Source organism: Gekko japonicus, unplaced genomic scaffold (assembly GCF_001447785.1).
Source record: "Gekko japonicus isolate JY-2015 unplaced genomic scaffold, Gekko_japonicus_V1.1 scaffold1184, whole genome shotgun sequence".
Classification (NCBI taxonomy): Eukaryota; Metazoa; Chordata; class Lepidosauria; order Squamata; family Gekkonidae; genus Gekko; species Gekko japonicus.
In genome coordinates, this window is record NW_015165273.1 from 510,703 (window position 1) to 527,174 (window position 16,472).

The 16,472-nt window shown below is 42.9% G+C and overlaps 1 long non-coding RNA gene across 1 annotated transcript; it reads right to left on the bottom strand.

Moving 5' to 3' along the window:
• Nucleotides 1-3,968: 3,968 nt before the first annotated feature.
• Nucleotides 3,969-10,025, bottom strand: LOC107109572. Its single transcript, XR_001482481.1, has 2 exons — nt 9,939-10,025; nt 3,969-4,471 (listed from the first exon to the last, which is right to left on the bottom strand). It is a non-coding gene; the product is annotated as an uncharacterized LOC107109572 (long non-coding RNA).
• Between the last annotated feature and the right edge of the window lie 6,447 nt (nt 10,026-16,472).

Sequence of the window (16,472 nt, forward strand, 5' to 3'; positions counted from 1 at the left end):
CAATGACGAAGATCTTTAATCAGAAGTAATCATGTCGTTCCCAATGGACATTTTAAAGAAAAGGCAAAAGAAGAAGAAGTTGGATTTATACCCCGCCCTTCACTCAGTGTCTCAGTGCGGCTTCCAATCTCCTTCCTTTCCTCTCCCCACAACAGACACCCTCTGAGGTAGGTGGGGCTGGGAGAGCTCTGAGAGAACTGCTCTTGAGAGAACAGCTCTGAGAGAACTGCGACTGACCCAAGGTCACCCAGCTGGCTTCATGTGGAGGAGTGGGGAGTCAAACCCAGTTCTCCAAATTAGAGTCCGCCGCTCTTAACGACTACTGTACTTTTTGTATATGTTTGTACTAGGAAAAAGGCCCACTGTGGAAATAAATACAACGGCCTCTAGAAAGAGGCTCTGGGTGGGTGCCCCGGCCTTGGACACTCAGTGTCAATTTGCTGTGGTGACCTCAGCAGGGTATAATGACACTGAGTCCACCATTTTCTCCAGAGGAACTGATCTCTGCTACCTAAAGAACAGTTGTAATTCTGAGTGATCTCCAGCCCTCACCTGGAGATTGGCAACAATGGTTCCCCAGAAGGGAATGGTTGGTCCTCGAAAGAGCTCTCTCAGCCCCACCTACCTCACTGGGTGTTTGTTGTGGGGAGGGGAATGGAAAGGAGAGTGTAAGCCGCTCTGAGACTCCTTCGAGTAGTGAGGGGCAGGGTATAAATCCAATCTCCTCCTCGTCCTCCTCTTCCTCCTCCTCCTTCTTTTAAAAGGATGTTACTTCCCCCTAGCTTGCTTGTGGGAAGGGTGGGCTATAAATCTGTGTAGTCTGAGGAACTATTGTAATAGTAGGAGCTCTCCAGACCCCACCTGGATGTTGGCAACCCCAGCCTCGCACAACCCTTAAGAACATAAGAACATAAGAGCCGCCAATGTTGGATCAGGCCAAAGGCCCATCCAGTCCAACACTCTGTGTCACACAGTGACCAGAAATACCAGTGCCATCAGGAGGGGCCAGGACATTAGAAGCCCTCCCCCTGTTGACCCCCCCCCCAAGCATCAAGAAGACAAAGCATCACTTGCCCCAGTGTCCCTATCTATACCTTGTGGCTCATAGCCACTGATGGACCTCTGCTCCATATGCTTATCTAATTCCCTTTTGAAGCCGTCCATGCCTGTAGCCGCCACCACTTCCTGTGGCAGTGAATTCCATGTGGTAATCACTCTTTGGGTGAAGAAGTACTTCCTTTTATCCGTTCTAACCCGACCGCTCTGCAGTTTCATGGAGTGCCCATGAGTTCTTGTATTGTGAGAAAGGGAGAAAAGTACCTCTTTCTCTACCTGCTCTTTCCCATGCATAATCTTATAAACCTCGATCATGTCACCCCTCAGTCGTCTTTTCTCCAAGCTAAAGAGCCCTAAGCGCTTTAACCTTTCCTCATAGGGAAAGTGTTCCAACCCTTTTATCATTTGAGTTGCCCTTTTCTGCTCTTTTTCCAAAGCTTTTTTCCAAACCCTTGACTTGGTTGACAGAATTCTGGATAAATGATCCAGCTTGATATCAAAGCAGGGTCCCTTGATCTATCAGGAATGTTCTTGGACTCTCTCACATGGGAGTACCTTGTCTGATGGAAGCATTCTGAAGAAGAAGTAGAAGAGAAGAGATTGGATTTATGCCCCGCCCTTCACTACCCAAAGGTGTTTCAGAGCGGCTTACAAACTCCTTTCCCTTCCCCTACCCACAACAGACACCCTGTGAGGTAGGTGGGGCTGAGAGAGCTCTTGACAGAAACTGCTCTTTTTCAAGGACAGCTCTTATCAGAACTATGGCTTGCCCAAGGTCATCCAGACAGGTGAGAGTGGAGGAGTGGGGAATCAAACCCGGTTCTCCCAGATTAGAGTCCACACACTTAACCACTACACCAAACTGGCTCTCTGATTAAAGGCCTTTTCGTTTAAAGCCTCAAGACCAAACTTTTTTCTCTCTCTCGCCCAAAACACTAGAACTTGAGGGCTTCTGATGAAGCTGATAGGCAGTAGATTCAGAATGGACAAGAGGAAATAACTTCCTTACACAGTGATTAAAATGTGTTGTTCACTGCCAGAGGATGTTTGTGATGTAGTAATGGTCAGAGGCATACATGGCTTTAAAGGGGGATTAGACAGATGTGTAAAGGAGAGGTCTATCAGTGGTTACCAGCCATAGTGACGGAAAGGAATCTTCACATTCAGGGGCAGTAAATCTCTGAATACCAGAGCAAAGGAAGTGACAACAGAGGAACTGGATGGCCACTGTATGTGACAGGATGCTGGGCAAGATGGACCACTGATCTGATGCAGTAGGGTTGTTCTTATGTTCTTATGATGAGAAGGAGGGCAGGAAGGGTTGCATCAGTACTTAGTTTGGTGTAGTGATTAAGAATGCGGACTCTAATCTGGGAGAACCAGGTTTGATTCCCCACTCCTCCACTTGCACCTGCTGGTGTGACCATGGGTCAGTCATAAGTTCTGTCAGAGCTGTTCTCTCAAGGGCAGTTCTCGAGAGAGCTCTCTCAGCCCCACCTATCTCACAGGCTGTCTTTTGTGGGAAGGGGAAGAGATTGTAAATTGCTCTAAGACTCCATTGGGTAGTCAAGGGTGGAGTATAAATCCAATCTCTTCTTCTAGTTCTCATAGCCCTTTCTTACACACCCAAGGAAATGCTGATCACCACTTTGGGGTCTTGCAGCAATTTTTCTCCAGGCCTATTGGCCAGTAATCCTGGGGCTTTTTTGCCATCTTCTTGGACCTGGAACAGGGGTCACTGGAGGTGTGTTTTGGGGGGAGGTATTTGTGAATTCCCAGCATTGTGCAGGGGGTTGGACTAGGTGACCCTGGAGCTCTCTTCCAACTCAATGCTTTTATGATGTTCTTGGGAGATATCAAGATACACAGTGGACTGTAGATGAAATTCATTGAACCACTAGGACATCATGCGTAAATGTCAAATTCTTGCTTGAAACCACTCAAGGTTGATTTTGCATGTATCTTTGCTTCAAATGATAGTGTCTGTGTACTGTGTGTGTGTGTGCATATGAAAGTGGTCTTGTGTTGTGCTGTGTGTGGAAGTGACACATGGAGCCCATTTGACAGATGAAGCAAAGGAAAGTTGAAACTGTTACATCTCACCCAGCAAACCTGAAGTTACGTATGACATGGTTGGGTTAAGAAATAAGAGTCAGAACTGATTGAGACTCCCTCAGGGCTATTTTTGGGCAGGAACGCACAGGAACGGAGTTCCAGCTGGCTCCCAAGTTGGCCACACCCAGCAGGAACCTCATTAGCATAATACGTCACACCCAACAGCAGAAACACATTAGGATTGGCTACATTAGGGGTGTGTGGCCTAACATGCAAAGGAGTTCCTGCTACAAAAAAAGGCCCTGGGTTTCGACAACAAACAAGGTAAACAGAATAAGAAGCAAAAGGTGGGTGTGGCTGGATGACCACACTTCTGGTAACATGGGGGTGCATCCTAATGTGCTAATGAGCTGTGCTGGCAGGGGTGTGGCCTAATGTGCTAATAGGTTTCTGGTGTTGGGTGTGGCCTATTATGTTAATGAGTTCCTGCTGGACTTTTTCTACAAAAAGAGCCCTGGACTCCCTCATCATATAACGAGTTAGATGACATGACATGGCATGCCTTATCAGACCCTTGGTCCATCAGAATCAGTATCATCTACTTAGATTGGCTGCAGCTCTCCCATGTCTCGGATAGGGGTCTTTCACATCACCTACGTCCTGATCCTCTTAACCGGAGATGCCTGGGATTGAACCTGTGACCTTCTGTATGTCAAGCAGATTTTCTACCTCTAAGCCCCTGCCCTTCCCATGGCCAAAATCAGCAATACTTCTTTGGTTGAAGGAAGCTGTGCCCCAGTTTATATTTTTTACCACAAACCCAAATATCCCCCCCCAAAAAAATGAATAATACTTCATTAAAGAAACATTTCGGAGATATGATGTTACTAATTTTCTGAAGAAATGTCCTGAGGTGTTATTTTCTTGGAGAGCACTCGTAAGTAACTCAACGCCCTGTCTAAAAATAATGACAGCTTAAAGTGTGTCTATTTTTTTTGTTACTTAACATTTGACAAACCAAAGGAACACATTATCAAAGAGAAAGCGGTAGTCATAGAATTTGCACGCGAGCACTTTCAGCGATGTAACCCAGGGCAAAAACAAAAGAAGAGAAGTGGGAGGTCTTCATTTAGACTTCAGCTCGGCTATTACCCTTCTCTTCTTTTCCTCAGGAGATGTTATTTAGGCGCTTGTGGGCACTGTGGAGGAGGCTGCTTCTTCTGTTGACTTTGAGGTGACCCACAACTGGGTGAGCCTTGGTCAGAGGTCTTCTTTGGTGGGCCCGTTGTTGAGCTGCCTGTGCAGGATGGCTGGTTAGTTGGGTAATGTGTTTGTTGGGAAGACATCTTTTCAGCAAATCCTGACAGAGACAAAAGATATTAGTTTTATTTTTATTTTTTTATTCATAATTGTTTTTTATTTTATAAACCTAACAATAACTATATAACATCAGAATCATTAATGTTATAATGCAAAATATTCCACTACAAAATATAACCAACTGTCTATAACCTTTACAACATGCTGCAATTGCTAATAGGTAGCACTAATATACATTTAAACATTTCCATTGTTAGATCGTACTAACAAAGACTCGGAGAGTGGTTTCAGCAAGTGATTTCAGCTTTATTGAAGTAGCGAACAAACACTCAAACGCATTCAAAACCAGAACAGTTTAACATTGGGAGCTAGGCTCCTTTTAAACATTCCCAGGCTAACATAGCCACACCTATTTACAATAATCAACCAATAAGGTTGCTTAGATAAAGACCAATAGCAGTTCTTCCCGCTCGGGGACTGTGCGTTAACCTGATTGGTCGCTGTTACAGGGCGACCAATCATATGTTGGTTCAGAGGAGCCTTCGTCGGCTCAAAGCTTAACATTGCGAGCTAATGGAGTGATACAAGTGAGGATTCCAAAACATTACATCCATCTCCCTGTATCTTAGTAAAATGCACATTTTGTATACTTATCAGGAATATCGTATAAACTATTTTCTCCATTTGAAATATAGTAAAAAAAAGAATTCAATTTTTCTACAAAATTGTTTGGCTTATTTGGTGTTTGTGCTATTGCTATTTGGGTTGCAAGTTTGTCTGCTACTATAACATCCCAGACTTTAGCAATCCATATTTTAGTTGTGGGAACATTTGATTGATTCCATCTCTGCACTAGACTAGTTTTGGCCACATAAAGTAGCAATGTTAACATCTCTATCTTCTGCTTGGATAAGGAAAGACTCGACCATTGATTTAATAGAACTGACTCTGGAGTGTTAGGTAACCTACAGCCTGTGATATTAGAAATTTCTTTAAGTATTCTTACCCAAAAAATTTTAATTAGTGGGCATCCCCACCAGCAATGTTTTTTATAAACCACTAACCCTCTCTGTCCCAGGAATTCAGTGCATGTTATAGCCATCATTTTCATTTGTTTACAAAGTTCCCAAGGCTATTTTACTAGTTTGGTTGTAAGCTGGTTAATTGGTTAGTTTTTCCTGCTGGTCCAAACTTTTGGAGGGCTGTTTGCTTTTCTTCTTCTCCTCCTCCTCCTCCTCCTTCACCTCCTTTTCTTCCTCCTCTTCCTCCCTCCCCCTTCCTCCTTTCCCCCCAAAAGTTTTGTATAATAAACATTGGTAATTATCTTACAACTTTTGGTGGGCTGTTTGCGATGTTGTATTTTACCATTCTTCACCTGGTTGAATTTGGACTATATTGTAGACCCTTTTGATAATTTGACTTAGCCAGTTTCACATAAATTTGTTAACTAAATACACAGATTAATAAACAAAGGAAAGATCCACTAAGAATGCAGCAGAAGCTTGGCACTGGATAGTATTAGGGGAACAGCCAAATAAGGTGCTGTGGCTTAGTTGTAGAACATCTGCTTGTCATGCCAAAGGTCCCAAGTTCAATCCTTGGCATTTTCAGTTAAAAGGATTGGGTAGGAGATGTTGTGAAAGACCTCACCCTGAGGCCCTAGAGAGCTACTGGCGGTCTTAGACAATAATGACCTTTACGAACCAGTGGCCTGATGGCAGCTTCATTGGGTTTCATATATGGAAAATCTCAGTAGAAAAGAGCAAGAGTCCACTAGCACCAATGTTCCCTCTAAGCTGTGGAGTCTTGTGAGCAAAACTTCTGCCTTGTGAGCTACTGGCATTAAAGTTGTGAGCGAGCGATTGGGCTACTGCATAAATTAGTTTGCTCTGGGGCACTCCTTCCTGAGATAAGACAAGAATGTGTGAGCCGGAGGCTAAAAAACTGTGAGCTAGCTCACACTAACTCAGCTTAGAGGGAGCACTGACCAGCACACTGGCTTTCCAGCCTGTAACCTGAGTCCTACCACTGAAATCCTGACCTGTGCTCACCGCATAATAAACAGGAACTGTACTTGTTCAATGTTTTTATAAATGACCTGGAGGAAGACATAGAGGGGATGCTTATCAAATTTGCAGATGACACAAAGCTGGGTGGGATTGCCAATTCTGAAGAAGATAGAGTCAGGATTCAAAATGATCTAGATAGGCTGGAACAGTGGGCTGAGACAAATAAAATGGATTTCACTAGAGAGAAGTGCAAAGTCCTACACTTAGGTACAAAAAATCAAAGGCACTGATATAGAATGGGAGGGACTTGGCTCGACACCAGCACATGTGAAAGGGATCTAGGTGTTCTGGTTGATCACAAGCTAAACATGAGCCTGCAGTGCGATGTGGCTGCGAAGAAAGCGAATGCAATATTAGGATGCATTAACAGAAGCCTTGTGTCCAGATCACAGGAGGTGGTAGTTCCACTCTATTCTGCCATGGTCAGGCCTCACCTGGAGTCATGTGTCCAGTTTTGGGCACCACATTTTAGGAAGGATGTTGACAAGCTCGAGTGTGTCCAGAGGAGGGCAACCAGGATGGTGAGAGGGTTGGAATCCAAGTCTTATGAGGAAAGGCTGAAAGGGTTGGGTCTGTTTAGCCTGGGAAAGAGAAGGCTTAGAGGGGACATGATTGCAGTCTTCAAGTATTTGAAGGGCTGTCATGTAGAAGATGAAGCAGATCTATTCTCTCTTGCTCTGGATTGCAAGACTCGATCTAATGGGTGGAAATTACAAGGGAGTCATTACCGGCTAAGTATCAGGAGAAACTTCCTAACTGTAAGAGTGGTTGAGCAGTGGAACAATCTGCCTCGGGAGGTGGTGGATGCTCCTTTGATGGACGTTTTCAAGTGGAAGCTGGATGACTGTCTTTCAAATATGTTGCAGGTATGTAGGTATGTAGGGCTCTCTTTCGGCTATGGTCCTGCAGAGTGCAGGGGGTCGGACTAGATGACCTGCAAGGTCTCTTTCAACTCTAACATTCTATGATTCTATGATCTAACAGTCACCTAAACCATGTTTATAAGAACTGCTCCGCTTGTTACTTGGGTGTGTTCCAGCGTTTTATACATCTGTTTTTAATTGACTGTTATCTTAATGTAAATTATAAGTTTATACTAAGTTTTATTGTATTTTTACTCTATTTAACTGTATATTGAATTGCTTGTAAGCCGCCCTGAGCCCGCCTCGGCAGGGAGGGCGGGATATAAATTAATTAAATAAAATATAAATAAATACAATGAAAGGCTAACAAAATATGTGGCAGGCTATGAGCTTTTGTGGGTCACTGCTCACTTCTTCAGATCCAGCCTATGAGCTTTCCTGGTCTCTGCTCACTTCTTCAGATACCCGGGATTTCTACCTAAAGAATCGTCAGAAGTGAGCAGTAGGAAACAGCCCTCTCTGCCCAAGTCCCTATAGAGTCACCATCAACCAGGGTGAAAAATAGTGAACTATATTCTGTTGAGGAGAGGTTGTGGCTTAGTGGTAACAGCACATATTTTGATAATAGTCTATCTTACAGGACAGGTGCCTATGCTGTTATGTATTGTTTTACAAGTAGAACATCACGGTTTCAAGTTGGGGCATCTTCAGTTAAAAGCAGCAGGCTTTGGGGAAAGACTGCTGTCTACCTGAGAAACTACAGACTTGCTGGCAGTTCAAGTAGACAATTCTGAGCTAGATGGGCTCAGTATAATACTGCTTCAGTAGCATCTCAAGATCCAATCACTGGCAGATAAAAAGGACCACTGGCTCGAGGGACAGGAAACTTTCTTATCTTCCTGCAGTCGTCTGCTGCCTGCCAGAGAAGACACCACTGAGAAAGGTGAGTCAAAGGACTGACTTGCTGTAAGAACTTTTGGGGGAGGGCTGTGGCTCAGTGTCAGAGCATCTGCTTTGCATACAGGAGGTGCCAGATTCATTCCCCAACACATCTTCAGTTGAATAGACCTCAAGTGGCAGGTTCTGGGAGAGACATTTCTCAGCTGGAGACATTCAAGATCTGTTAAGAACATGGAACTAGATGCACCATAGCCAGATTCAGTAGGAGACATCTCAGTCTATTCAATAATTAACCATCATCTGTCCGCCCATCCATCCATCATCTATCTATCATCTATCTATCATCTATCTATCTATCTATCTATCTATCTATCTATCTATCTATCTATCTATCTATCCATCATCCATCATCCATCATCCATCATCCATCCATCATCCATCCATCATCCATCCATCCATCATCTATCTATCTATCTATCTATCTATCTATCTATCTATCTATCTATCTATCATCTATCTATCTATCTATCTATCTATCTATCTATCTAATCTATGTATCTATCTATCATCTATCTATCTATCATCTATCTATCTATCTATCTATCTATCATCTATCATCTATCATCTATCATCCATCATCCATCCATCATCCATCCATCATCCATCCATCCATCCATCATCTATCTATCTATCTATCTATCTATCTATCTATCTATCTATCTATCTATCTATCTATCTATCATCTATCTATCTATCTATCTATCATCTATCTATCTATCTATCTATCATCATCATCTATCTAATCTATCTATCATCTATCTATCATCTATCTATCATCTATCTATCATCTATCTATCCATCTATCCATCCATCCATCTGTCTAATCTATCATCTATCTATCTATCTATCTATCTATCTATCTATCTATCTATCTATCTATCTATCTCTATCTATCTATCTATCTATCTATCTATCTATCTATCTATCTATCATCTATCATCTATCTATCATCTATCTATCATCTATCTATCTATCTATCTATCTATCTATCTATCTATCTATCTATCTATCTATCTATCTATCATCTCTATCTATTTGTCTGTCTGTCTGTCTGTCTGTCTGTCACAGCTGACTTATGGTGGCCCCATGGGGTTTTCAAAGCAAGAGATGTTCAGAGGTGGTTTGCCTCTGTGTCACAGCCCCAGCATTCCTTGGTGGTCTCCCATCCAAATACTGATCAGGGCCGACCCCACTTAGCTTCCAAGATCTGATGAGATCAGGCTAGCCTGTGTTTATCCAGGTCAGGGCAGCCATAGCAAATACTGTCTGTTAATTCATTTCAACCACAAAACCTAGGGGACCCACACCAACACTGATCCCTCTTTGTCCCATAAAATGAACTTCAACAATCTCCAGCTGTGTTCAGTGGATTATCATGGTGATCATCTCAAATTAATGCAAGGACTATCTTGCTGGAGCAGATGAAACCACGTGCAAAGCAAGTCATCGAGCTAGAGCTTCTATCCTTTACGCAGTCACCTAAATTATCTCTTTGTGCTGTTAGAAGATCTTATTTCTCTACAGAAAGAGATACACACGTGCGCACACAGGCATAATTACAATTGTTATTTTATTTTTCCAGTTATCCATAAGGGATTTCTATAATCAAACTCACCTGGCTCCACGAGGAGTAACAGAACAAGTCTCACAGCCTGGAGGTGAAATGTGCAGGTTTTGCAGAACACAAAAAGCTTTTATAGTCATTTAAAGACAATCCGGAGCGTGAGATTCCCCCCCCCCTTTGCTCATGGATACTGAATTAGATACCCATGTAAACCAGATTTAATTACACCTTTTTGCTCAGTTTGTCATTTTGACAAGAAATTGCCCTTTAATTTTGTGTCATAAATTTGGCACTACATATTAACACTGATTCAACCCACCCAAACAAAAATCACAATGTCATGTTAGCTAATCTTGCGCAATGTTACGAAAAATGATTGTTGGGGTGTTTTCTTCCTCTATAAAAATATACTACAGTTAATAAGTACCTTGCTAAGGCTGAACAAGCAAAGCATTCACAGCCAGTAACTTAAATATTTTCCCAATATAAACCCACTGCCTGTTTGAGGCATTTTTCAAGAGTTTGTTTCCAGATTTTTCTTGGTATTAAAAGTAAAAGCTTGAATAGCATTTACAGAATCTATAGTGACATACAGCTGGACATATTTTTTGTAACTTTTGTGTAACTGGGTATGAAGAATATAGAGCTGTTTCATCACACTGAATGTCCCTCCAAAATAATATGCATTTTTCATTGTTACTGGTATATCGATAAAAAGGCATTAAATAGGAGATGTTTTGTGGACTGAGAGCAGGTCTTCATAAGCTGTTCAGTACTACATAGTGTTGGGAGTTACAATATTGCCTAGTTTAATTTAAATGAGTCCAGATTTATCCCACCAGGCATAGATTGGAAGACTCTGGCCTTCTGTAAGAACCCAATTGACTGAGGGAAACTTTTCATTTGTGGAATTCTAGGCACTGAATCATAGGTTTTGTAGTCTTTTCAGGTGGTTATGCATAAACACAGGCAAAAATATAAAAAATGGTAAATGCAAGGCAATGTTTCTTAATAAATGGCTGTGCCAGAAAATGATATTTATACATCTGCCAACGTGTCAGAACACTTAGAGAGAAATGAAAAATAATGTGCATGGAATTATTTATTTTCCCATTTAATAAAAATCAGCATTATTTGCTCTGCTCTTATGTGCATTAACAGATGTTGACAACTGCCTGCAATAAAACAAGCTGTGCCAAGGTGCTCCCGGCAATACAGTCATCCTTTGAAGTTCTGCAGAAGATGATACCTTGAGGCAGGAGAGATGAACCCTTGATAACAGATACAAAGACGTTTTCACCAAGAAAAAAAGGACACACATTTTAAAATCTCAATTACACATTGTTGAAGGTTTTGATATATCTAATTTCCCCCTATTATTATTATGAATTGCCACAGTCAGATATAGTGGATGGTGTTCTGCAATTCGAGTTCTAGCCAAGTTCTTGGGAAATGCAGAGGTATCTTTGTAGGATTCTGGAGCTGAGCTGTTATTATTTACTCAATGTCCAGAATGTCTGGGTTTTTCTTAAGACTTCTTTGCACTACTACACTAGTAACTTTCTTCTCCCAGAGGCGCTCTAACTTGGTTAGTAGGTCTTGGAATTTCATGGTCTTCTCCTGTTCTTTCTTTTCTATTCTGCTGTCTCCTGGGATTACAGTGTCAATGATCCAAACCCTATTTCTCCTTTTTTCCTACAATTTTAATATCAGAGTGCTTTGCTTCAGGTGTTGATCTGATTGCAGTCAGAGGTACTGAAGAATTTTTGTTGCATCATTCTTCATGATCTTGTTTGGTTTGTGTTCCCATGAACTTCTTGCTGATGGTAATTCATATTTCTTGCAAACATTCTAGTGCAACATAGCTGCAACTCTATCATGACATTCTTGATAGTCAGTTATGAGTTTTGCAATCTATTGCTTCTAATTCTTCTTGTTTCCAATCAATAATGCCAGCTCTGTATCTTAGAGCTGGAACTGCCCACATGTTAATTGCTTTTCCATGTCACCACCATTTAAGTTTGTTCACTATAACTTTTTAACTCTTTGGTAATACTCTTTTTTCTTTTTCTTTTAAAAGGTATGCTTTATATTGTCATCTTCCAAAATTCCAAGTTATTTGTAGTTTTCTCCAAACTGATTGTTGATATTTGGCATCTTGGCAAATCCAGAAGCTGCAGCTGGTGCAAAAATAGCCAGGCTGTTGATGAGACTCCCTACTTGGGAGCATATCCAGCCTGTGCTACAGGCATTGCACTGGCTGCCTATAACTTACCGGATCTGCTTCAAGGTGCTGGTTCTTACCTTTAAAGCCCTTTATGGCCAGGGACCTGCATACCTGAAGGACCGTCTTTCCCCATATGTACCCCAGAGAGTGCTGCGATCAGGGATCCAGAGTCGGCTGGTCCTCCCAAATATTAAGGAGGCCAGGCTGGTGACAACCAGGGCCAGAGCTTTTTCAGTGGTGACTCCAGTCTGGTGGAACGAGCTCCCAGAGGAGATCAGGGCCCTGTGGGACCTTCTACAGTTCTGCAGGGCTGTAAAATGGAGCTTTTCTGCCAGGCTTTTGGAGCCACCGCCGCCGCTATTACCACCACGACCACCATTGTTATTAATAATAACAACTAACATCATATGGTGAAGAGCCCTTTTCGATGGTGACTCCAGTCTGGTGGAACGAGCTCCCAGAGGAGTTCAGCGTCCTGTGGGACCTTCTACAGTTCTGCAGGGCTGTAAAATGGAGCTTTTCTGCCAGGCTTTTGGAGCCACCGCCGCCGCTATAACCACCACAACCACCATTGTTATTAATAATAAGAACTAACATCATAAGGTGAAGAGCCCTTACCCCGGGATCCTCAACTATGCACCGAACGAATCCCCTCCTTACGATCTATGACAATTTATGACATCTGAAGTACTTCTCAGGACATCTGAGCAGACCAATGTGGTTGATGTTGAAGAGTCTAGCACATCATCATCATCATCAATCATTATATCTGATATTAATATGGCATTTTAATATTGTGTTTATATTAGCCAGTTTGGTGTAGTGGTTAACCAGGTTTGATTCCCCACTCCTCCACTTGCACCTAGCTGGATGACCTTGGGCAAGCCATAGTTATGATAAGGTTGTTGTCTTTTCTTTATCTTTATTTTTTACTTTTACTTTTTCATCTCCCTCTAGTGATTTGTAGAACTGTCTTTGGTTAGTCTGGAATTGGAAATTTGTGTGTATTGCTGGATCATACTATTGTACCTCTTGATCTTCTTGGATATTGCAACAATTCTTTGCTTGATTTCTTCTGCAACTTGAGCTATTGTTTTTATATCTCATTTGCATTTCTTTCTGAGATTTGCTTTTCTTCTTTCATTCTTGACTTTCCTTTAAAAAAAAAATTCTTTCAAGGCACTTATGTCTGAATGGCATTTGTTGACCCCCCCCTTCTCATTAGCCAATTTGGTTTCACTTCAAAATTCTGAACTGCCTTTTTCTTAATGTCCATTCTTAGCTCTCTTATTATTACAACTATTATTATTTTCAAAATTTGTATCCCGTACTTCAGCACTTACAAGGGCTACCAAGGCAGCGAGTGATTTAAAACATACATAATAAAGTCACCGTTTTTAAACTATTAAAATCAACCCCCCCAAAACACACATCATTAAAACACTTTTTAAAAATACATACAAAACATAAAGTTAAAATACATACAAAACATAAAAAACAACAAAGAAAGTGTTGGTTAGGAAGGAGGGCTCCCTGTGGGAAAATCACATGAAACACTGGTAGAAGGCTGCAACAGAAAGGGAAAGATGAATCTCCCTGGAGAGAGAGCTCCAATGATTTGATGCCGTGACTAGGGTTACCAGCCCCCATTTCTCAACGGGGGTTCCCCCACTTTTCAGGGATCCTATCCACCACTGGCCCAGCTTGCCTTCTCTCCTGATCTTCCAAATCAGGCAAAGATTTGGTCAATCTTAACATATCCTAGAGTGACTTTGGTGGCTCTCCTACACCGCTAAGGGAGCGGTGGCACAGGCAGTAAAACATCTGCTTTAACAACATCACTCAAGCAGCCACTATGGCTGTTTGAGTACCACCATGATCGGGGTGAGCTCCCGACCCTTTCCCCAGCTCCCGCCCACCCAGTGTTTCAAAAGCAACTAATTGCGAGTAGATAAATGGGTACCCACCCTTAGTAGGATGGGGGGCACCCTCCTTAGGTGTGGTGGGTGAAAACGGCGGCAGCAAGGCTTCGGCTCCAGTGCAGACGGAGATGGAGGCGGCATGGCGATGTGACGATGGCAGCAAGCAAGCACGACCGGAGGGGCGATCCATGGTGTCCAAGGAAAGAAACATCGAGTGAATGCCGTCAAAAGGGCGCGCGATGACATCGAGCGCGGGCACAGCGGAGCCGAAAAGGACGTTGCTGGGGCCGGAAGAAGGCATGAGTCGTGCACCCGAGCGCCGAAGTGAGCACCCCGCTGGAGACTGCTGAAGAAAAGTCCTAAAGAGCCAAGTCAAGAACAACACCAACCACCACAGGGTAGTCCCACCCCTGTATAGAAATGTGTGGCCCTAGTTAGGGAACAATTGTGATTAGCACCTGCCTGTAAGCCACTCAGAGACTCCCTGAAAAAGGGGGTTCGAGTGGGATATAAAGTCAAAAGTTAAATAAATAAATAAATAAATAAATACATGACAGAATCCCACCAAAGCCACTTGGCCTTGTAATGCATGGCTTACAGTAAAATTGGCAGTGCCCGTATCACCCTGTGATCTAAAAGTCACCTTTTCTTATCTAGGATTGCCATTCTCTCAATGGGGGCAGGGGTTTACCTGCTTTGGGGGGCCTCGATACACCAGCCCCAATCTATCCGGGGGGGGAACCAGCCCCCAAAGAGCCCCATCTGTGCCAATGTGCCTGGTGCAATGATGTCACCTGGAGGTGATGTCATCGCACAGGGCATGTTGTGGGAGGACACTGTATCATTTGAGGGGAAAACTCTATGGTTACCATAGAGTTTTTTCCCCAAACGATAGAATGTCCCCCTACAGTGTGCCATGTGCAATGACGTCAAATCCGGGTGATGTCCTTGTGGTGCATGTGCTGTCTCTATTTTAAGCATTCTCCATAATCTTGTACAGTTTTTTTTCTTAATAATGTATGCATGAGATAAATTTACTTTTGGTTATAACTAGACTGCCTCCCCCTTTCAATTAGTGGCCAGGCTGGTTTATTATAAAGGTGGAGGTTTATTATAAAGGTGGAGGTTACCTGGGAAGATTTGTAGATTATGCAAGGGAACATAAACAAACTTCACACACAGACACACATCCTTGCTTAATAAGGGCCATTCATCATGCATCTTTCGATCTCGCATCTGATTCAGCCACGTAAATCATGAGGCCTTTTCTGTCATATTCTGGGCACGGTTTGAAAGGGAAGGAAATTAATCTGGCGAGTGATAGCAACCTTTTTTTTTGACAGTTCAGAGAACCAGTAGACAGCACTGCTTCAGAATTTCTAGGCACATGCTAATCATATAGCTGAATTATGAACATCAGTGTGAGGGTTGGTGCAGCACAGTGGTTAGAAGTGGGGTCCACAATGTGGTGCCCAGAGGGGCCGTGACATCTGCCAACAACTTTCCTGGTGCTCACCAAATGTTTTTAGAATGTGGGTGGGGCAGGTGGGCCTCCGGAGAACTGATTGGCTGCACAGTGTTGGTTTCATTCTCTCTCTGGGTGTGATCAGATGGGCTTCCTGATCCAGTGTTGCCACTTCTCCCCTACGGCTTAAAAAAAGTGCATCCAGACATCAGAGGAGGTATCCCGAATTGCAGTCATCCCCCTGGTGTCACTGCTGACTTCTCTGACACCAGAGAAAGTCCGCGTTTTGTGGAAGCGATTGCTATCACCACGCATTTCCAGATGTCTGATCACTCCAGCACAAAGTGAGCCCCCTTGCCGGGGGTTCACCTATGGTGCCATTTTTAAAAAGCAGTTAGCGATATGCGCATAGGCGCACAAATGCATTCACCCAACACAAGTCTTATGAGGAAAGGCTGAAAGAGTTGGGTCTGTTTAGCCTGGGAAACAGAAGGCTTAGAGGGGACATGATTGCAGTCTTCAAGTATTTGAAGGGCTGTCATGTAGAAGATGGAGCAGATCAATTCTCTCTTGCTCCGGATTGCAAGACTAGATCTAATGGGCGGAAATTACAAGGGAATCATTACAGACTAAATATCAGGAGAAACTTCCTAACTGTGAGAGTGGTTGAGCAGTGGAACAGTTTGCCTCAGGAGGGGGTGGATGCTCCTTCGCTGGACGTTTTCAAGCGGAAGCTGGATGATCATCTTTCGGATACGTTGTAGGGCTCTCTTTCGGCTATGCTTTTGCAGAGTGCAGGGGGTTGGACTAGATGACCTGCAAGGTCCCTTCCAACTCTTAACATTCTATGATTCTATGATCATAACATAACATAACAAACACAACCTTTATTGGCATATAAAATCAATAAAGCAAAACTTCATCAAGGTCAAATTACATCTGTAAGTCTTGAAACACCAATATTAGGAATA